Source organism: Hyla sarda, chromosome 6, assembly GCF_029499605.1.
Source record: "Hyla sarda isolate aHylSar1 chromosome 6, aHylSar1.hap1, whole genome shotgun sequence".
NCBI classification, from domain to species: domain Eukaryota; kingdom Metazoa; phylum Chordata; class Amphibia; order Anura; family Hylidae; genus Hyla; species Hyla sarda.
Genome location: NC_079194.1, coordinates 13,184,638 through 13,205,275, shown reverse-complemented (window position 1 = coordinate 13,205,275; position 20,638 = coordinate 13,184,638). Strand labels below are relative to the sequence as shown.

The 20,638-nt window shown below is 43.2% G+C and overlaps 1 long non-coding RNA gene across 1 annotated transcript; it reads left to right on the top strand.

The window, feature by feature from the left end:
- The first annotated feature begins 13,570 nt into the window (after positions 1 to 13,570).
- LOC130275342 (uncharacterized) lies at positions 13,571 to 16,758 on the top strand. Its single transcript, XR_008844736.1, has 3 exons — positions 13,571 to 13,632; positions 13,750 to 13,915; positions 16,459 to 16,758. It is a non-coding gene; the product is annotated as an uncharacterized LOC130275342 (long non-coding RNA).
- Positions 16,759 to 20,638: the final 3,880 nt, after the last annotated feature.

Sequence of the window (20,638 nt, the reverse complement as noted above, 5' to 3'; positions counted from 1 at the left end):
TGTTAAAAGGGTACTCCAGTGGAAAACACATTTCTTTAAATTCAACTGGTGCCAGATTTGGAAATTTTTCTATATAAAAATCTTAATCCTTCTCGTACTTATCAGTTGTATTTCTTTCTGTAGTTTTTTTCTGTCTGACCACAGTGCTCTCTGCTGACACTTCTGTCCATGTCGGGAACTGTTCAGAGTAGGAGCAAATCCCCCTAGCAAACCTCTCCTGCTCCGGACAGTTTCTGACATGGACAGAGGTGTCAGCAGAGAGCACTGTGGTCAGACTGGAAAGAACTACACAACTTCCTGTGGAGCTTACAGCAGCTGATAATTACTGGAAGGATTAAGATTTTTTTTTTTTTTATAGAAGTAATTTACAAATCTTTTTAAATTTCTGGCACTAGTTAATTTGAAAAAAATTGTTTTCCACCGGAGTACCCCTTTAAATGACAGCATCCTCCTGGGACTACAGACCCGTGTCCTTCTCTATAGTCAGACTCCCAGATATACAATGTGTATTTTTTAGACCATAGCGGCTATTTTCCTTTTACACACTGGATTTTCAATTTACATTGTAATTCGAGGGATTTAATTCAGGTCATTTGTTCCTTTTACTATTGTTGAAAGGTTTGGAGAATATCGCACATTGGATTGATTTAGGAACACGGCACAAAGCTTAATCATATGTTGTAATGGATAAAATACAATCATATATCACGGTGAGTACATTATAGGTCTCCTAATGGATACTCACATTTGATTTGGTGCCATATTTTTTATTGCGACAATATAGTACAGTAATTCCATATGTAGCAGAATAACATTACAAGCTTGTCCGTGTAGCAGCGCTAAGTCTGTACGTGTTCTCACTACGGTTTTACAATATTTTGTATGTGATTTTAAATGGTATTGCATAGAATACATTCTGATTTTCATCCTTGTACATGGAGCCTGTGCAGAGGCATGCGATCTTGATTGTACCCAGAGTCGGCTCTGCCTATAGGCAAAATAGGCAGCCGCCTAGGGCGCCCTCTTGAAGGGGGAGCTGCTCTGCCCGCTGCAAGAAACTTCCCCAGCCAGCATCAATCCCACCGAACCGACATTCTGACAGCGTGCTCCCAATACACTCCCCCGAAACCGTATATATTAAAGGGGTACTCCGATGGAAAACATTTTTTTTTAATCAACTGGTGCCAGAAAGTTAAACAGATTTGTAAATTACTTCTATTAAAAAATCTTAATCCTTCCAGTAATTATTAGCTACTGAATACTACATAGAAAATTATTTTCTTTTTGGAAGACAGAGCTCTCTGCTGACATCACGACCACAGTGCTCTCTGCTGACATCTCTGTCCATTTTAGGAACTGTCCAGAGCAGCATATGTTTGCTATGGGGATTTTCTCCTACTCTGGACAGTTCCTAAAATGGACAGAGATGTCAGCAGAGAGCTCTGTGTTCCAAAAAGAAAAGAGTTTCCTCTGTAGTATTCAGCAGCTAATAAGTACTGGAAGGATTAAGATTGTTTAACCCCTTAAGGACCAGGGGGTTTTCCGTTTTTGCACTTTTGTTTTTTCCTCCTTATCTTTAAAAAATCCTAACCCTTTCAATTTTGCACCTAAAAATCCACATTATGGCTTATTTTTTGCACCACCAATTCTACTTTGTAATGACATCAGTCATGTTACCCATAAATCTACGGCGAAACGGAAAAAAAAATCATTGTGAGACAAAATTGAAAAAAGAACTCCATTTTGTAACTTTTGGGGGCTTCCGTTTCTACACAGTGGATTTTTCGGTAAAAATAACACCTTCTTTTTATTCTGTAGGTCCATATGATTAAAATGATCCCCTACTTATATAGGTGATTTTGTCGTACTTCTGGAAAAAATCATAACTACATGCAGGAAAATTTACACGTTTAAAATTGTCATTTTCTGACCCCTATAACTTTTTTATTTTACCGCGTATTGGTCGGTATGAGGCTCATTTTTTGCGCCGTGATCTGAAGTTTTTAGCGGTACCCTTTTTGTATTAATCGGACTTGTTGATCACTTTTTATTCATTTTTTCATGATATAAAAAGTGACCAAAAATACACTATTTTGGACTTTGGAATGTTTTTTGCGCGTACGCCATGGACCGTGCGGCTTAACTAACAACATATTTTTATAATTTGGACATTTCCACATATGTTTATTTTTATTTGTATTTACACAGTTTTTTTTTTTTATGGGAAAAGGGGGGTGATTCAAACTTTTAATAGGGAGGGGGTTAAATGATCTTTACTCACTTTTTTTTCACTTTTTTTTTGCAGTGTTATAGCTCCCATAGGGACCTATAACACTGCACACATTGATCATTGTTATCCCATAGGGACCTATAACACTGCACACACTGATCTTTTACATTGATCAGTGGTTTTTCATAGGAAACCAGTGATCGATGATTCTGCCACTTGACTGCTCATGCCTGGATCTCAGGCACTGAGCAGTCATTCGGCGATCGGACACCAGGAGGCAGGGTAGGAGACTAACAGGTCTAACAGCTGTTCGGGATGCCGCGATTTCGCCTCGTCGATCCCGAACAGCTCCCTGAGCTAACCGGCATGGTTTCACTTTCACTTTAGACGCAGCGTTCAACTTTGAACGCCACGTCTAAAGGGTTAATAGCGCGCGGCACTGCGATCACTGCCACGCGTTATTAGCCACGGGTCCCGGCCATTGTTGCTATTAGCCATGGGTCCCGGCCGTCGTGGCCCCGCGTTATAGAAAGGGAAAGGACTCAGGATGTACCAGTACGTCCTTGGTCCTTAAGGGGTTAATAGAAGTAATTTACAAATCTGTTTAACTTTCTGGCACCAGTTGATTAAAAAAAAAGTTTTGGGCGTCAATGGACGTGGTCAAGGGGGGGCGGCAAAAATCTGTGCTCCAGCCCTGATTGTACCGAACCCTCTCCATAGTCCTGTAGCACCATATTGTGCATCCGCACAGCACTATACAATAGAGATAATCTACCTCACAAACAATGTTTGAGGGGAAAATAGCTCCGCAATATGGCCCCCGAAGAATATGACAATCTACATGTGAAGTTGGAGACATAGAAAAGTATATTATGCACCTATAGACTGCTATACATTCCTATGAGAGCCGTATCATGGTGAAGCAATAATAGGTATATGTGGTTAATGGGATTTGACGCTGGAGATATTCAATGATAAACCTAACATTGTAAAACAGAAATCAAGGTGACAGCGTATTCAGGTATTCTGGCTATTGATATAATAAGAAATATTATATCTCATAGACAAGGCAGTGAAAGTCTAATAAAGATGGGTAAAAAGCAGGTTAAGCTGGTTGGATTTTAACATTCCCAATTAGGAACACAATGCACCTGACCCAATGATTGTTCACCAAGCAGTGAGGCATCCAGAAGCAGGGGTAGGGGCAAAGGGCACTACAAAAACTAACTACAGGAGAAAGGACTCTTTCCATTACCTCTTCGGGGGTTGTTCTTAGGTTGTTATTAGGAGAAAGGACTCTTGTCAAAGATGGAAGTCCCTGCTCCTGTAGACTGATCAGAGAGGTATCCAGAAGTAGGGATATCATAGGGCTCCACGGAAACTATTTTCAGTAAAAAGGACTCTTGTCAAAGATAGGAGTCCCTTCTCCTGTACACTGAACAGCAAGACATCCGGAGCAGGGGTGGCATAGGGCACCACAGAAACTAACAACATGAGAAAGGACTCTTGTTATTGATAGGAGTACCTGCTCCTGTACACTGAGCAGCAAGGCATCCAGGAGCAGGGATATCATAGGGAACCACAGAAACTAATTGCATGAGAAAGACCTCTTGTCAAAGATAGGAGTCCCTTCTCCTGTACACTGAGCAGCAAGGCATCCTGAAGCAGGGATAGCATAGGGAAACACAGAAACTAACTACATGAGAAAGAACTCTTGTCAAAGATAGGAGTCCCTTCTCCTGTACACTGAGCAGCAAGACACCAGGAGCAGGGATATTATAGGGCTCCACAGAAACTGCTTCTGTACACTGAGCAGCAAGGCATCCAGCAGCGGGAGTAGCATAGGGCACCACAGAAACTAACTACATGAGAAAGGACTCTTGTCAAAAATAGAAGTCCTTGCTCTGTACACTGAGCAGCGAGGTATCAAGGAGCAGGAACAACATAGGGTTCCATAATAGCTACCTACAGGAGCAGGGACTCTTGTCAAAAATACAGTGTATGCTTCTCTGCTCAGTTAACATTTACTGAATATGTTTGGCTGCCCAGAAGTAATCGGCGATGCTGATTGTCGAACGCTTCCAAAACAAGTTTCAGATGTTCACTGGTCTCTATTTCCAATCCTTTCTTCAACCAAGAGATAAATGGTGCCAGATGTACCATGGTGCTGGGAGTGGAAGTTTTGCAACATCTGGAGGGCCACAGTTTGAGACCACGGGTATAGATTATCAATATTAGATCGGAAGAAGTCCAACTTACTTGGAAGCGAGTTTAAAGGCGTACTCCACCCCTAGACATCTTGTCCCCTATTAAAAGATGTCTGATATATGTCTGATAAGATGTCTGATCTCGGGGGTTCTGCCGCTGGGACCCTCAGTGATCTCCGTGCAGCACCCACTATTCTAAGCAGTGTGTACCGGCGGCGAGAGAGTTGACGTCAGACCACGCCCCCTCCATTCCTGTCTATGGGAGGGGGCGTGATGACAAATATCAGTTCTGTTTTAGGGATATGTTTCTACAACCAACATTTTTGTTTACTTAAAACCGAGTCTTTATTGCTGGCATTTTAGTTTTATGAATTGATCACACCCTATGGCCCACATTTACTATTGTAAATAGGCCGGTATTTTGGCACAATTTAGGTGTAATTACTACAAAAAAATGTGACATGACTTCCACCATATGCAAGCTATGCATTTTCAACGCATTAATTAACACTTTTCCGACCTGTTTGAAAAGGGGATGTGACCTTGGTAAGGGAAAAAAAAGGGGGAGAAAGCGGCATGACTTTTGGTGTGCCAAAAAGTGTTCCGAATTCTGGTGCATGTGGTACAGCCTGCAGTGATTGAACGAAGAGACCTGGCACAGCAGACTCAGGGAATGAGGTCAAGGCATGGTGAGTGAGGGCGGGCTCAGTGCTTGCCTCAGACACGCCCCTTCCTGAGCAGCAGATATCAGAATGAGTAAGCCGCACAACAAAGGGATTTTTAAGCCAAATGCAGGAGCTAGACACACACACACACACAAAAAAAGAATCTGCATGACCTAGTGAATAACATATATAGAAGCATAATTTTTTATGTGATATGGCAGGTACGCTTTAAACGAGACAATCTTCAGATATTCCTGGGCCCTTGTAATAAATCAGGCCCATTGGAAGTCCATCTGTCTAAGTTTGCACTGTGTAAGTTACTGAGAATGAAAAAGGTGGAAAGTAAACGGTGTCTGCCACAAAACAGTGGATCAATATAAAATAAATAAATGAAATCCTAAAATTACCTTAAAAGGGTACTGTGCCCCAAGACATTTTATCCAGTATCTAAAGGATAAGGGATAAGATGTCTGATAGTGGGGAGTGGTAGGCGCTGGAACCCCCCGCGATCTCCGGCCCGGCACCCTAGGGTGCCGGGTCGGAGATCGCGGGGGGGTCCCAGCGGCTGGACCCTCCACGATCAGGCATTTTATTCCCTATCCAAAGGATAGGGGATAAGACGTCTAAGTGCAGAGTACCCCTTTGAGGTCATTTTGTTTATTTATTTTGTATTGATAATCATCCACTATTTTGTGGCAGAGACCGGGGGATAAGATAGGGGGGGGGGGGGGGGGGATAAGATGTCTAGGGGCGGAATATCCCTTTAAAATTTCCTGCAGAATCACAAAGTTTAAATGTGTTATAAGAAACTTCCCTTTCTTTTTTCACATAGCGTCTCAAAGGAAAAAAAAAAAAGAAAAAACTTGACTAAAAAACTTTTCGGTAAAGAGATTACTCCGCGCCGCAACACATAAAGGGCAGATCCATAAATAACACCGTCTGACTCTTTTCTTAATGTCCAAGATGAGAGGAACAGATTGTATCATGAACTATTCTCCCTTTGGCTAATTAAATGGCCGTCTCACTTACCATAAAGCATATTCTTATTAAAACAAGTATGTGGAGTCACTCCGCAGGATGAGTTATGCTCAAGTAAGTGCCATAAAGCCCATTAGGTGGCTTATTTTAGAAGTGGATCCCATCCAAACAGACAATCAAGGAATTTTCTCTGGGATTATTGTAGATTAGAAAAAAAAAAAAAAAGAAACAAAGTCACGATACAAAGACAAAATCCAGCTGGGCAAAAATAAGTCATTGTCTTCGCAAATAGTCCATAAAGAAAAGTAACATTTCCATGATCGGCCATTGATGACCAAACACTCGATAATCTGCTTCTTGTTTCTAGAATAAAACTACAGTCAATGAGTTCAATTCAGTCATTTTGAAGTGTTGGCATTTTTGCACTTCCCTCTACTAATAATACCTCTCTCTATACACTCATGAGTACTTCCCTCTCTATTGCTAATACCTCTCCCTATACACCCATGAGAACATTTATTGCTAATACCTCTCCCTATACACCCATGAGAACATCTCTTTACTGCTAATACCTCTCCCTATACACGCATGAGCACTTCCCTTTGCTGCTAATACCTCTCCCTATACACACATCAGCACTTCCCTCTACTGCTAATACCTCTCCCTATACACCCATGAGCACTTCCCTTTGCTGCTAATAGCCCTCCTTATACATCCATGTGCACTTCCCTCTACTGCTAATACCTCTCCCTATACACCCCTAAACACTTCTCTTTACTGCTAATACCTTTCCCTATACAGCCATGAACACTTCCCTCTACTGCTAATACCTCTCCCTATACACCCCTGTGATTTTCCCTCTACTGATAATACCTCTCTCTATACACCCATGAGAACTTCCCTCTCTACTGCTAATACCTCCCTGTGTACCCCCATGAGCACCTCTTTACTGCTAATACCTCTCCCTATACACCAGTGAGCACATCTCTTTACTGCTAATACCTCTCCCTATACACCCATGCGCTTTTGTCTCTTAACTGCTAATACCTCTCCCTATACACCCATGAGCACATCTCTTTACTGCTAATACCTCTACCTATACACCCATGTGTGCTTCCCTCTACTGCTAATACCTCTCTCTTCACACTAATGTGCACTTCCCTCTCTGCTGCTAATACCTCTCTCTATACACCCATGTGCACTTCTCTCTCTAATGCTAATACCTCTCCCTATACACCAGTGAGTGTGAAGGAGCAGTAAAAAAGGTTGGGGCGCTCTCTCGTGGATGATGGGGGCGTGGTGAACTTGTCAAGAACCACTGCACTCTGGGTGGTGTGATGTCCCGCCGAGGTTATCAACAGGGACAGCACCTCACCTGGCGAGTGGAAAGTGGAAAGTAATAGCGGCAGTTGTGCTGCTCAAGACCCCCTGTCCGTGACCGCGAGGGGGTACGGAAATATTACAACCAGAAAGAGGAGAGTAGAAAATGGGGATACTAGACGAGAGCTACTGCTAGAATAAAAGGATGCGGAACGCCAATAAAGCACAGGACAGTTTATTGTGGTTTAGAACAAACGGACAATGCGTTTCGGCAGCAGCATGTGCCTTCTTCAGGTCCATAAAATAAATGATTTCGGCATCCTGAAGCCTATGGTGTGCTGTGGTGGCATGGCCCATGTGCCCATATACACCCATGTGCTTTTGCCTCTTAGCTGCTAATATCTCTCCCTATACACCCATGAGCACATCTTTTTATTGCTAATACCTCTCCCCTATACACCAATGTGCGCTTCCCTCTACTGCTAATACCTCTCTCTTTACACCCAGGAGCACATCCTTCTACTGCTCATACTTCTCCCTATACACCCCTGGGCACATCTCTTTACTGCTAATACCTCTCCCTATACACCCATGAGTATGTTCCCCTCTACTGTTAATACCTCTCCCTAAACACCCATGAGCACTTGCCTTTTTACTGCTAATACCTCTCTCTATACACCCATGAGCACATCTCCTTACTGCTAATACCTCTCTCTATACACCCCTCAGCACATCTCTTTACAACTAATACAACTAATAACTCTCCCTATACACCCATGTGTATTTCCCTTTAATGCTAATACCTCTCTCTTTATACCCATGTGCACTTCCCTCTCTTCTGCTAATACCTCTCCCTATACACCCATGTGCACTTCTCTCTCTACTGCTAATACCTCTCTCTATGCACCCATGAACACTTCCCTCTACTGCTAATACCTCTCCCTACACAACCATAAGCACTTCCCTCTCTACTGATAATAGCTCTCCCTATAAACCCATAAGCACTTCCCTCTCTATTGCTAATACCTCTCCCTATACACCTATGAGTACTTTCCTCTTTCTACTGCTAATATTTCTCCCTATGCACTCATTAGCATTTCCCTCTCTACTGCTAATACCTCTCCCTATACACACATGAGCACTTCTCTTTACTGCTAATACCTCTCCCTACACATCCATAAGCACTTCCGTTTACTGCACATATCACTAACAGCAAATGTGACAATCTGCCTCCTACTCCTCCAGGTCTCAATCAGGTCGATCACATGTGCTGGAGAACCTATCTTACTCTTTTTATCTCATTCTCTATTAAAGAGAGTGGACAGACATAGTACTATAGACCTGTCACAAGTTCAGTTGCTTTCTACAGAAGTAAAACTTTTAATGGTCACCATTTCACCTCTACGGTTCAAAAAGATTTTGATGGAAGTTTTTAGAGTAAGTAAATCAAACACAATATAGAAAGTTATACAAATAAAGAAGTATAACAAAATAGTACAGGTACACTACAATGATAAAACAGTAGATAAAACATATAACTAGATATAAATCAGCTAACTAGGTCACAGCCATCTTTCCTTTGGAATCGGCATGCTCAAGGCATGGCACGTCAAGTAGTGTCAGATGGAGCGATAGAACAGCAATAATGACGAAAGGGCCAGCTGCCCAAACACCCAAACATAGAACTAAACAGGGTAGGTACACTACATAGGCAATAGTGAATATAAAATAGAAAACACTCATATTGGGTAGGACTCAGAAATTTTAGGCACCAAACTAGATATTACCACCTAAGATGTCATTTTACAGCTGGTTCAACATGTGATATCGCTTTGAGAGACACATATATATATATATATATATATATATATATATATATATATATATATCAAACGAATAGGCAACAACACTCCCATAAGGTGCAAATAAAACGGTCTTTATTCACATAAACGTGGTGGCAACGTTTCGGCTGGCTCACCCAATTTTTCGGCTGGGTGAGCCAGCCGAAACTTTGCCACCACGTTTATGTGAATAAAGACCGTTTTATTTGCACCTTATGGGAGTGCTGTTGCCTATTCGTTGCTACTTGGAAGGATCTGTGACTAGGATCTGTTGTGACCGTGTGCACCCCATCACCTTTGTATTGATCTACAGGTGTGCAGCTCTCTTTGGACTGTATATATATATATATATATATATATATATATATATATATATATATTGGTAAGCTTTAGACCATTGGTCTAGGGGTGGACACAATCCATTTCCAATTCTCACTTCTTCATATGACTCGTAACCTCTAATGTCATATGGGAAGCCATGTTAGCATAAATGGCATAAATGGGTTTAAGACCTTTATGATGAGTGAAGTAGTGAAATTAAGTAGGACTAAGTAGGGGTAGACCTGCAACTTTCAATAAGAGGACATGTTTAATTCGCAAATATGTAAAAACCTGTCTAGAAGGGAGACAAAAACGGGAAACTAACTCTAAAATTAAATGAGAGTACTATTATAATACAACTGTGATATCTGGTGAATCCCTTGTCAGACCAGGCAGAAATATCTAAATCCTTTATTACTTAGGTGAGTATCGACAAAGGAGATGTCAATCTACAGGTAGGTGGCTTGTTGCCGCTTAAGCAATGACCATAGGCCCAGCATGAAAGGCCCGCAGCAGTGAATGGAGGTGTCTGGGAAAGAGATTTAATGTTCCATGAGTGCAAGAAAAAAATACAAAGTGGGTCTGCTACAGACATTTGGGAACACTCAATTTGCACCCAATGTAAGTCTAGCCACCTCTCCCAGCAAGGGCGCAGCAGTGAGATGAGGGTAGCTGTGTGATACCTACGTAAATCTGGAATCCCCAGGCCTCCAACCCCTCTGTGTTTAGTAGATACAAAGTATGTCACTCTAGGTCTCTGGCCAGCCTATATATCAGAAGAGTGTAGAGTCTGTATCTTAGCAAAAAAAGAAAGGGGGGGTCTAATCAAGGAAAAAGATATAACAATTTCGGAAGTGTAGTCATTTTGAATGCGGCTATCCTACCTAACCACGAGATCTCCATCTTGCTAAGTGTAGCAAGTTCTTTTTCTAAAAGTAGTAAAAATGGAGAATAATTTGCAGTATAGAGATGATGAGTATGGGAAGTTAGGGTAATGCCAAGGTATTTAATACCCGTAGGTTGCCAATCTAAAGAAAATTGCTGTTTTAGGACCGACAGGGTATTTGGTGGGTCTAAAGCTACCATGATTGCGCAGAGGCGACAGACATTAGCATAGTGAATCAGGATAAGTAATCTACGTGAATTATCAGAGGATTGGCGCCCCTTAACAAACCCAGTCTGATTACATCGGATCAGCGAGAGTAGGACAGCAGCTAGGTGCGTCGCGAGTAGCTTAGCATAAATCTTAACATCACAGTTGAGAAGTGATATGGGGCGAACGTTTTGAGGGACGTCCAGCTCCTTACCCGATTTCAAAAATGTAACAATGAGAACCTTCTGATTTTCATCCGGAAAGGAGCAGGAGAACATGGCACATTGGAAAAAGGTAAGCATAGGGGTGCGAAGGATCTGGGCGAATTTCTTAAAGTATTTATTTGTCAAACCATCGGGGCCCGGTGATATCCCAATTTAGTATTGTCAATTTCCTCTAAAGTTATGGGGGTATTTAGTGAGGACAGCTGAGATTACGATAATTCGGGGAGACTAACTGAGGTGAGAAATGCCAAAATAGATGTTAGGGAGGGTTGGGGAGTGGTGGTATCATCTTTAAGATTATACAGAGAGGCATAGAGTTCCTGAAATCTATTCGCTATAGCACTTGGATCAGTGAGTTTACCTATCTTACGTTTATCCCATAGATATGGAATAGTCGCCTTAACCTGCTGAGCTTTGAAGCGTGAAGCAAGAAGCTTCCCAGCCCTATCAGAACATGCATAATAAGTAGCTTTCAATTTCCTCGCCCTCTTCTTATAGTCCATGAACAATTTCTCGCAGAGCACATTTCTCAACTCCCTCAACCTATCTCCGTGCGCAGTAGAAGGAGAGGACTTATTCAACAAGTCCACCTCTTTAATGTCATCTAGCAATTTATTAATTTCCGCCATTCTGGCTTTTTTGAGCCTAGAGCCCAGTTTTATAAAAGTGCCGCGTATAAACGCCTTATGGGCATTCCAAACTGAGAATATATCAGACGGCAGATCAGTGTGATTCTGAAAATATCCATGCAAGTCCCGTTGAAGGACAGACGAATGGGCAGAGTGGTGGAGCAAGAATTGGTTAATGCGCCAGGGATAAGTTAGAGGAACCTTATCATTTTCCATTACAGACATAGTAATAGCCGAATGGTCCGACCATTTAATCAGTTCAATGGGGGACGATGCAGCATCCAACAGCACCGACCTATCAATCAGAAACATGTCTAACCAAGCATAACTATTATGAGCTGGGGAGTAGAAGGAATAATCTCGCTCACCGGGGTGGTGATCCCTCCATACATTGTGTAGGTCAGAGGATACTAGGACATCACCTAAATCATGGGAGCCCAAATGAGATCCTGCAGTACATTCCCATTCCTTATCCACAATAGTATTGTAGTCACCACATATAATTAAACGCCCCTTACAGTGTTTGCTACTACTCGCAGGACCTTACGTAGAAATCTGTTTTGACCCCTATTGGTGGCATAAAGGGCAACTAGGATGTAGGGGATATTATCAAGCAGGCCCACAACAATGAGGTATCTGCCATGGACATCTGCTATGGAGTGTAATAGTTGAAACACTACGGTATGTTTAATAGTGAGCACAACACCCCTAATTTTGGTTTTAGCATGTGCTTGAAAGATGTGGGGATAAAATATATTAATTACTCTTTGGGCATCTTTAGACAATAGATGTGTTTCTTAAACACACAATACGTCACTGATCAAGATCTTCGCCTCATTCCAAAATGAATTTCTCTTTTGCGGGGTATTAAGACCATTTACATTAATAGATGCAAAGTGTAAAACCATGGTGACAAGGGAACAAATGCATACATATTTTAGACATGGCAATATAGGACCACATGAGATCAGTGTAGTGAAGCATATAGAGTCCACTTGAAAAAAGTAAAAAACGGTAAACCAGGTTAGAAAAACAAGAAATAAGAAAACCTGCAATAACCAGCAGATAGCACATAAGGGAAATGGGAGCATAGTCCACTTAAGACACAGTGGACCGTCAACCAGGGGTCAACACAAGAGATGAGCGAACTTACAGTAAATTCGATTCTTCACAAACTTCTCTGCTCGGCAGTTGATGACTTATCCTGCATAAATTAGTTCAGCTGGAAAGACTCCCCCAGGACTGTATCCGCCTTTTCCAGCCCACCGGAGCACCTGAAAGCTGAACTAATTTATGCAGGATAAGTCATCAACTGCCGAGCCGAGAAGTTCGTGATGAATTGAATTTACTGTAAGTTCGCTCATCTCTAGTGAGCACTAAGTAAGATAGAAGCCCCCAAGTCGCGGAGCCCACCACATGCCAATCAGGGTCCACACGGACAGGAGATTTACGAGCAGTCGTTGATTCTTTCACAGGCGGAAGATTCCACTTGGCAAGGAAGGGAGAGCCTTCTTCAAAGGTGCAAATGACATTGTCCAGCTGGATAAGGAGGCGCACCGGAAACCCCCATCGGTACTGAATTTTATGATCACGGAGGATGGAGGGGATAGGCGCAAACAGCTAGATATTGTTGAAATCCTCAGGCAAAGACAACGGCTTTCTTGTAGCAGTCATAAGTTCCTCCTTGATATGGAAATAATGGATGCACGCAAGCACATTATGATGTACATCATCCGCCAGGTGTTTAGGTTTGGGGACCCTGTGGGCCCTATCAATGATCAGGTGCAGAGATGGACATTACGGGAGGACAAATAGGATAAATTATTGCAGATATTTTTTAAGAGCAGACGGTTGCACTGACTCTGAGATCCCCGGAACTTAATATTGTTGCAGCATGACCGGTCCTCAAGGTCCGCCAGCTTAGCTTTAATCACATGAACGTCATCTTCTAGCTCATAGTGTGCATCTATGAGATCATTATGAGACGGCACCAGGACTCCCATCTTATGCTCTATATGATCCACTCTGGACTGCACCTCAGTAAGATCTTTTTGCACTGGGTAAAACATGCGGGCCACATCAATATGGATGGACTGGTGAAGAGCCAATAACATGTTCTTTAAGGTCAGTTCTGTGACCGGAGGATTAGTAGAGGGGTGGCTAGCAAGACAGTCAGCTTCTACAAAAGTAGATGCACTCACCCCAGCTTCAGGTGACTCGTCAGTTGTTTTTGTCCTGCAGGGCTGCCTGAGAGTGGAGAGGCAGGAGCTGAGGACGGCATTCCGCCATTATTGCGGTGGCGGCTCAAGTCTGAGAGTCTCTGGTCAGGTAAATTATCTGCCCGATCATCTTGCAGAGGTCCCGGTGGTACAGAGGCACTCCGTCTGTTTCTGTCTCCGGAGTCCTGGTAAGAGTGCTGGTGGGCTCAGGAACTAGAGGAGTCAGAGCTGGCAGGAGACCTCGGGCCGGTGCTATCTTGGGAGTTCTGGGGATCAGCAGCGATGTAGAAATCTGTTAATTTGCAGAGTCTGGCGCTGGACTTTCCCTTTCTTCTCGATCTGGACGACATGCTGAAGGGTTAGTGGTGGATGGTAGCCAAAAATAGCGAAGCAGAAGGCAAAATGTCGCTGTAGTTGCTTATAGTGAATGGAGCTCCCTGATCAAGCGACCATCTCCGGCAAGCTCCAAGCCACACCCCCCACCATTTCACCTCTAAATATTCTCCAACCTGTCAGCAACATTAGAAATCAAGGAAAAAAGATTACTAAGGGCTCACAGGCCTGTTCTAACACATTACAGCGAGACTCGGCTTCCCAGAATGTTATTTAAAGCGAGATCATATTATCTGAAAAGGTTTGTTCAAACACAAAGTAATGTAAAAGAGAAAGAAAGAGAAGCATTCCATTTGTAAAGAGAACTGGATATGGAATGTAAACAGGTTTTTAAGCCTCCATTGTGTACAGTCATTATCCTTGGGGCACCATTTTGAAGATTTAAGACATTTATGAAACAGCACTGCCAAGTTCAAGGCGAATGTGCTGACAATGAACAGGTGTTTACATCTCCTCCATGCTATGTGTCTGTTCAAAGTTTAAAGTGACGCTGGCTTTAAATAAAAGCTGCTCTTCCATAGAGCGAGGGATAAAAACACTAATGCCGGATAAATCAACAAGCGAGGATTGATATACCGTAGCTGTATAAAGTGATCTGCTGGCTTGCTAACGCTTATTGTGCATTTAATCGTAATGACGGGTCCAATCTCTGTGTGGCGCCATTGGGAGTGTGGCTCCATCACTTTGACAACCAGGGCTGCTATTTTTTGAGCTGCCTTGAGCAGAATGGGGGTAGACCACCTAGTCTGCTGACCACAGAGGCCTCTGATAGTTCTTCATACCTAGTGTTTTTGTATTCTTCTGTGTTCCTGGACCCTGACTGTTTGCCTGTTTCTCTGACCCTGCATCTTGCCTGCCATTTTATACCTGATACTGTCTTTTCAGGTCTAAATTCTGCCTGTTGTTTGGTGTTGCCTCTGATTCTGATTTTGTACTGCTCTGCTCTCCTGGTTCTGATAACCTGCTCTGTTTTTGGCTTTTCTTTTCTGTGTTCTGATTCTGTACCTTATGTCTCCATCTGGCATTGACTTGGTCTGTCTGACATCCCTTTTAGCACCAAGCACTTAGTCAGTGTATGCACATCACCCAGTTGGGGCATGTCATTTAGGGCAGACTGTCCTTATAGATGGGGACAATGGCTTGGGAGACCGTAGGACTGCACTGTACTCTTCCCAACATGACAGGAGGGTTTAGGAGCTAAGATTTAGAGATCATGTATATCAAAATGTTGAGCAGGGAGTATGGAGCGAGCTTAGGACCTGAGTTTTCTCCATACGCGACAGGTGCCTGATGTTTTTCAGAGCTGACCCCCTTCTATGATAACTGAGATCACTCCAGATATCTCCAATACCAGAATAATTATTCTACTGTTTACAGTTAATGCTGCTAAGGCATTTGTATTAGTTTCTTTATTTCAGAATTGTATTCCATATAATGTTATTATTCTCCAATCTGTCTATAAAAATATGTATGTCCACGATTTTTGATGTCTGTAAAAAAAATGGCATGGGACTTAGCTCTAGCCACTATTCATGGGTTGTTTTTGGATTGGACCTAAATTTCCGGAGAGCTTCTTATCTTGTATCATGTATTTTAATGTTATAATTACATGTGCAGGACATACGAAGGATGATCAAAAAGTGTCTGCCCTTAATTTAATCCAAAAGATAGGGGAAAGCATGTCTGATCGCGGGGGGTCCGGCCACAGGGATCTCTCGACTGCTACGGCATTACGGTCACGGAAGCCTGGGACTTCTGTGATCATGACGTCATGCCACCCTCCTCCATTCATGTCTTTGGGAGCGGGCGTGATGGCTAGTACACAGCCGTCAAACCCCCTCCCATAGACACGAATGGAGGGGGCTTGGCGGCTCAGTTCACCAGTCATCCTGTACTGCACTGAGTTTGCTTCATGCACCGGATGACTGGGGTGCCGCGGATCCTTTGAATAGGAGATAACTTGTCTAGTGACGGACTACCTCTTTAAGAGGGCTGCCGGATCGAACAGGGTCCTTTGCCTAAAACGAGGATTGTAAGGGAAGGATTAGAGGGTGGGAAGAGGTAAAAATGGGAAAGTTATTGTAATTTAAGGAATTAGAAAATTTGTATGAGATTAAATGATAAAAGGGAAAAAACTAATGACCTTACAAATTACAAATTACAGCTTGCCAGACAAAACTAGTCACATAACACTCTACGACCAATTACTACACCTTCACCATTACCAATGAAAATATAACATTTTGGGAAATTTTTTGAATGTTGTTTTATAAATCTCTACTGTTCCTCCATATTCCTGTCCAGATATAATAGTATTTTTATTTTTTTTTTGCAACAGCTATAAAGCCACATTTTGGGGAACCCTGGCCTTTTTAATGCATCAGACGTCTCGAAGCTCTTCCATCCAACATTGCGCATTGTGTTTGCTACCACTATTGGACCTTATTTGTGATTGGACATTATATGGCTCTTCAATAAGTTTTCATGCCTTTGTTTTTGAAGAACAATAATGCCTCCAGTTTCTTTAGAATCGGGCCGCACCGTCGGCTAAATGGAGCACCTTGACGAAATCGAAATGTTCTCCCTGTCAATGTCAAAATGTTATTTAAAAAATACTTGTAGGTGTGATTGTTCCATAAAGAAAAGCATCAATCACCGGGGAAGTAAACATGTCAACCATTTCTGGTTCACTTTGGTTCTAGATGGGAATTCACCATTAAACTAATGCATAGACATAACTACTTGTTGTCATGGGTACTAAAATCACCCTTCACTAGAGGGAAAGAACCATATAAAGCTGCCAGAGTTATAAATTGACTTCTGCAAATTGAAAGTGCTTGTGAATTGTGTGTGAAGCGATGATGGAGAGCCTTTAAAAAAAAACAAAAAACACAATGAATAGATTTCTATACAGTATACAACAGTAGCCATAAAATCCACGTGTAAAATGTGCATATCAGTATTAGCCCTAAGATTGTGTCCATTACAGTGGTCTCAAACTGTGGTCCTCCAGATGTTGCAACTTCCGGAATGTTCGGACAGTATATAAATACTTAAATTATTTATATATTTCCACCTGGTATAAATAATGTCAGAATAATGGCACTGTGGCCCTCCAGCTGTCGAAAAACGACAACTCCGAGCATGCACGGACAGCCAACGGCTGTCCGGGCGTGCTGGGAGTAGTTGTTTTGCAACAGCTGGAGAAACACTGGTTGGAATATTCAGCTCTATAGCACATCCTCAGAAGCAGCAGCAGCATGGAGGACATTATAGAGCTATACTAAGCAGTGTTAGTTCTAAATACAACACTTGGGGGGAGATATAGAACTTACTAAACTCTTTAACATGTCAAGTGACAGTGCCAAAGGCTGTCTAGGTATGCTGGGAGTTGAAGGTTTGCAACAGCTGGAGGCACACTGGTTTGAAATTACTACTCTATGGTACGTCCTCAGAAGCAGCAACAGCATGAAGGACATTATAGAGAAGTACTAAGGAGTGTTAGTTGTAAATACAGAACTGGGGGGAGATATAGCACTTACTAAAGCTCTCTAACATGTCAAGTGACAGTGCCAAATGGCTAGGCATTCATAGGCTAGTCATTTTGCAACAGCTGGAGGCACACTGGTTGGCAATTACTGATCTATAGCACATCCTCATCAGTAGAAACAACATGGAGGACTTTATAGAGCAGTACTAATTAGTGTTAGTTGTAAATACAACACTGGGGCGATAAAACACTTACTAAACTTTTTAGCATCTCAAGTGACAGTGCCAACAGCTGTCAGGGCATGCTGGGAGTTGTCGTTTTGCAACAGCTGGAAGCACACTGGTTGGGAGTAACTGCTCTATAGCACATCCTCCTAAGCATCAGCAGCATGGAGGACATTATCGAGCAGTACTTAGCAGTGTTAGTTGTAAATACAACACTGGAGGGAGATATAACACTTACTAAACTCTTTAACATGTCAACGCCTGCCTGGACAGACACAAATAAATAAGTATACATCTCACATCCAAATAGAGCATAAACTCATTACAGTAATGCACTTAGTTATAGAGATTTGGAAAATGTATAAATCAAGAATGTAAAAAAAAAAAAGCCAGTCGGACCGAGATTTTCTCCTTCTTCAGGAAATCCATTATACTTAGTAAACATTAGGAGAATTCCATTAAATCAGCTGTGAAAAGTTAAAACAACAGATCAAATATCTTTAAAACAACAGAAATTAAAGAAGCTTTTCTTTTTTTTTTTTTTATGGATCGGTAAAGCCAGAAAATACAAACGATACCGGTTCATCCACATCCTGGAGCTCGTGGTTTTAAGGAATTCTTTCTTGCTTTTGCATTGAGCTCTCGTGTGAGTTGTGAGGTGATGGAGAGGTGCAATTTTCTTTTAGCTTTAATAATAAAATAGTTAAAATAATATTTGTTATATTTATGTGATGATTAAATTGTTACATTAGTTACAATGTATCAGCTTCTAGGGGGAATTTGGACAAATGCTGTTATGTGATTGAAGTTCTTCTCCGTTTCTTATTGGTTATTGTATTTTAGGGTGTGTTTTAGTTTACGATGGCCGCCATGAATAAAGACAGTCTTTCTTGAAACGCATAGGCCATTGATGTCTGTACATATACTGCATTGTCACGATGCCGGCTGGCAGGTAGTGGACCCTCTGTGCCAGAGAGGGATTGGCGTGGACCGTGCTAGTGGACCGGTTCTAAGCCACTACTGGTTTTCACCAGAGCCCGCCGCAAAGCGGGATGGTCTTGCTGCGGCGGTAGTGACCAGGTCGTATCCACTAGCAACGGCTCACCTCTCTGGCTGCTGAAGATAGGCGCGGTACAAGGGAGTAGGCAGAAGCAAGGTCGGACGTAGCAGAAGGTCGGGGCAGGCAGCAAGGATCGTAGTCAGGGGCAACGGCAGAAGGTCTGGAAACACAGGCAAGGAACACACAAGGAACGCTTTCACTGGCACTAAGGCAACAAGATCCGGCAAGGGAGTGCAAGGGAAGTGAGGTAATATAGGGAAGTGCACAGGTGAAAACCCTAATTGGAACCACTGCGCCAATCAGCGGCGCAGTGGCCCTTTAAATCGCAGAGACCCGGCGCGCGCGCGCCCTAGGGAGCGGGGCCGCGCGCGCCGGGACAGAACAGACGGGGAGCGAGTCAGGTAGGGGAGCCGGGGTGCGCATCGCGAGCGGGCGCTACCCGCATCGCGAATCGCATCCCGGCTGGCAGCGGGATCGCAGCGCCCCGGGTCAGAGGACGTGACCGGAGCGCTGCAGCGGAGGGAGTGAAGCGAGCGCTCCGGGGAGGAGCGGGGACCCGGAGCGCTCGGCGTAACAGTACCCCCCCCCTTGGGTCTCCCCCTCTTCTTGGAGCCTGAGAACCTGAGGAGCAGACTTTTGTCAAGGATGTTGTCCTCAGGTTCCCAGGATCTCTCTTCAGGACCACAACCCTCCCAGTCTACTAAAAAAAAATTTTTCCCTCTGACCTTTTTGGCAGCCAAAATTTCCTTGACCGAGAAGACGTCCGAGGAGCCGGAAACAGGAGTGGGAGGAACAGATTTGGGAGAAAAACGGTTGAGGATGAGTGGTTTGAGAAGAGAGACGTGAAAGGCATTAGGGATACGAAGAGAAGGAGGAAGAAGAAGTTTATAAGAGACAGGATTAATTTGACACAAAATTTTGAAAGGACCAAGATAGCGTGGTCCCAACTTGTAGCTAGGGACACGGAAGCGGACATATTTAGCGGAGAGCCATACCTTGTCTCCAGGGGAAAAAACGGGGGGAGCTCTTCTTTTCTTATCCGCGAACCTCTTCATGCGTGAAGAAGCCTGTAAGAGAGAATTTTGGGTCTCTCTCCATATAATGGAAAGGTCACGAGAAATTTCATCCACAGCGGGCAGACCAGAGGGCAAGGGGGTAGGGAGGGGGGGAAGAGGGTGACGGCCGTACACCACGAAAAATGGGGATTTGGAGGAAGATTCAGAGACCCTGAAGTTATACGAGAATTCGGCCCATGGAAGGAGATCTGCCCAGTCATCCTGGCGGGAGGAAACAAAATGTCGCAAATAATCACCCAGGATCTGGTTAATTCTTTCTACTTGTCCATTGGACTGGGGATGATATGCAGAGGAAAAATTTAATTTAATCTTGAGTTGTTTACAGAGAGCCCTCCAGAATTTAGACACGAATTGGACCCCTCTATCCGAGACAATCTGCGTAGGCAACCCGTGAAGACGAAAAATGTGTACAAAAAATTGTTTAGCCAACTGAGGCGCAGAAGGAAGACCAGGAAGAGGGATGAAATGTGCCATTTTGGAGAATCGATCAACGACCACCCAAATAACGGTGTTGCCACGGGAAGGGGGTAAATCAGTAATAAAATCCATACCAATCAGAGACCAAGGCTGTTCGGGGACAGGCAGAGGATGAAGAAAACCAGCGGGCTTCTGGCGAGGAGTCTTATCCCGGGCACAGATAGTGCAGGCTCGCACAAAGTCCCCAACAT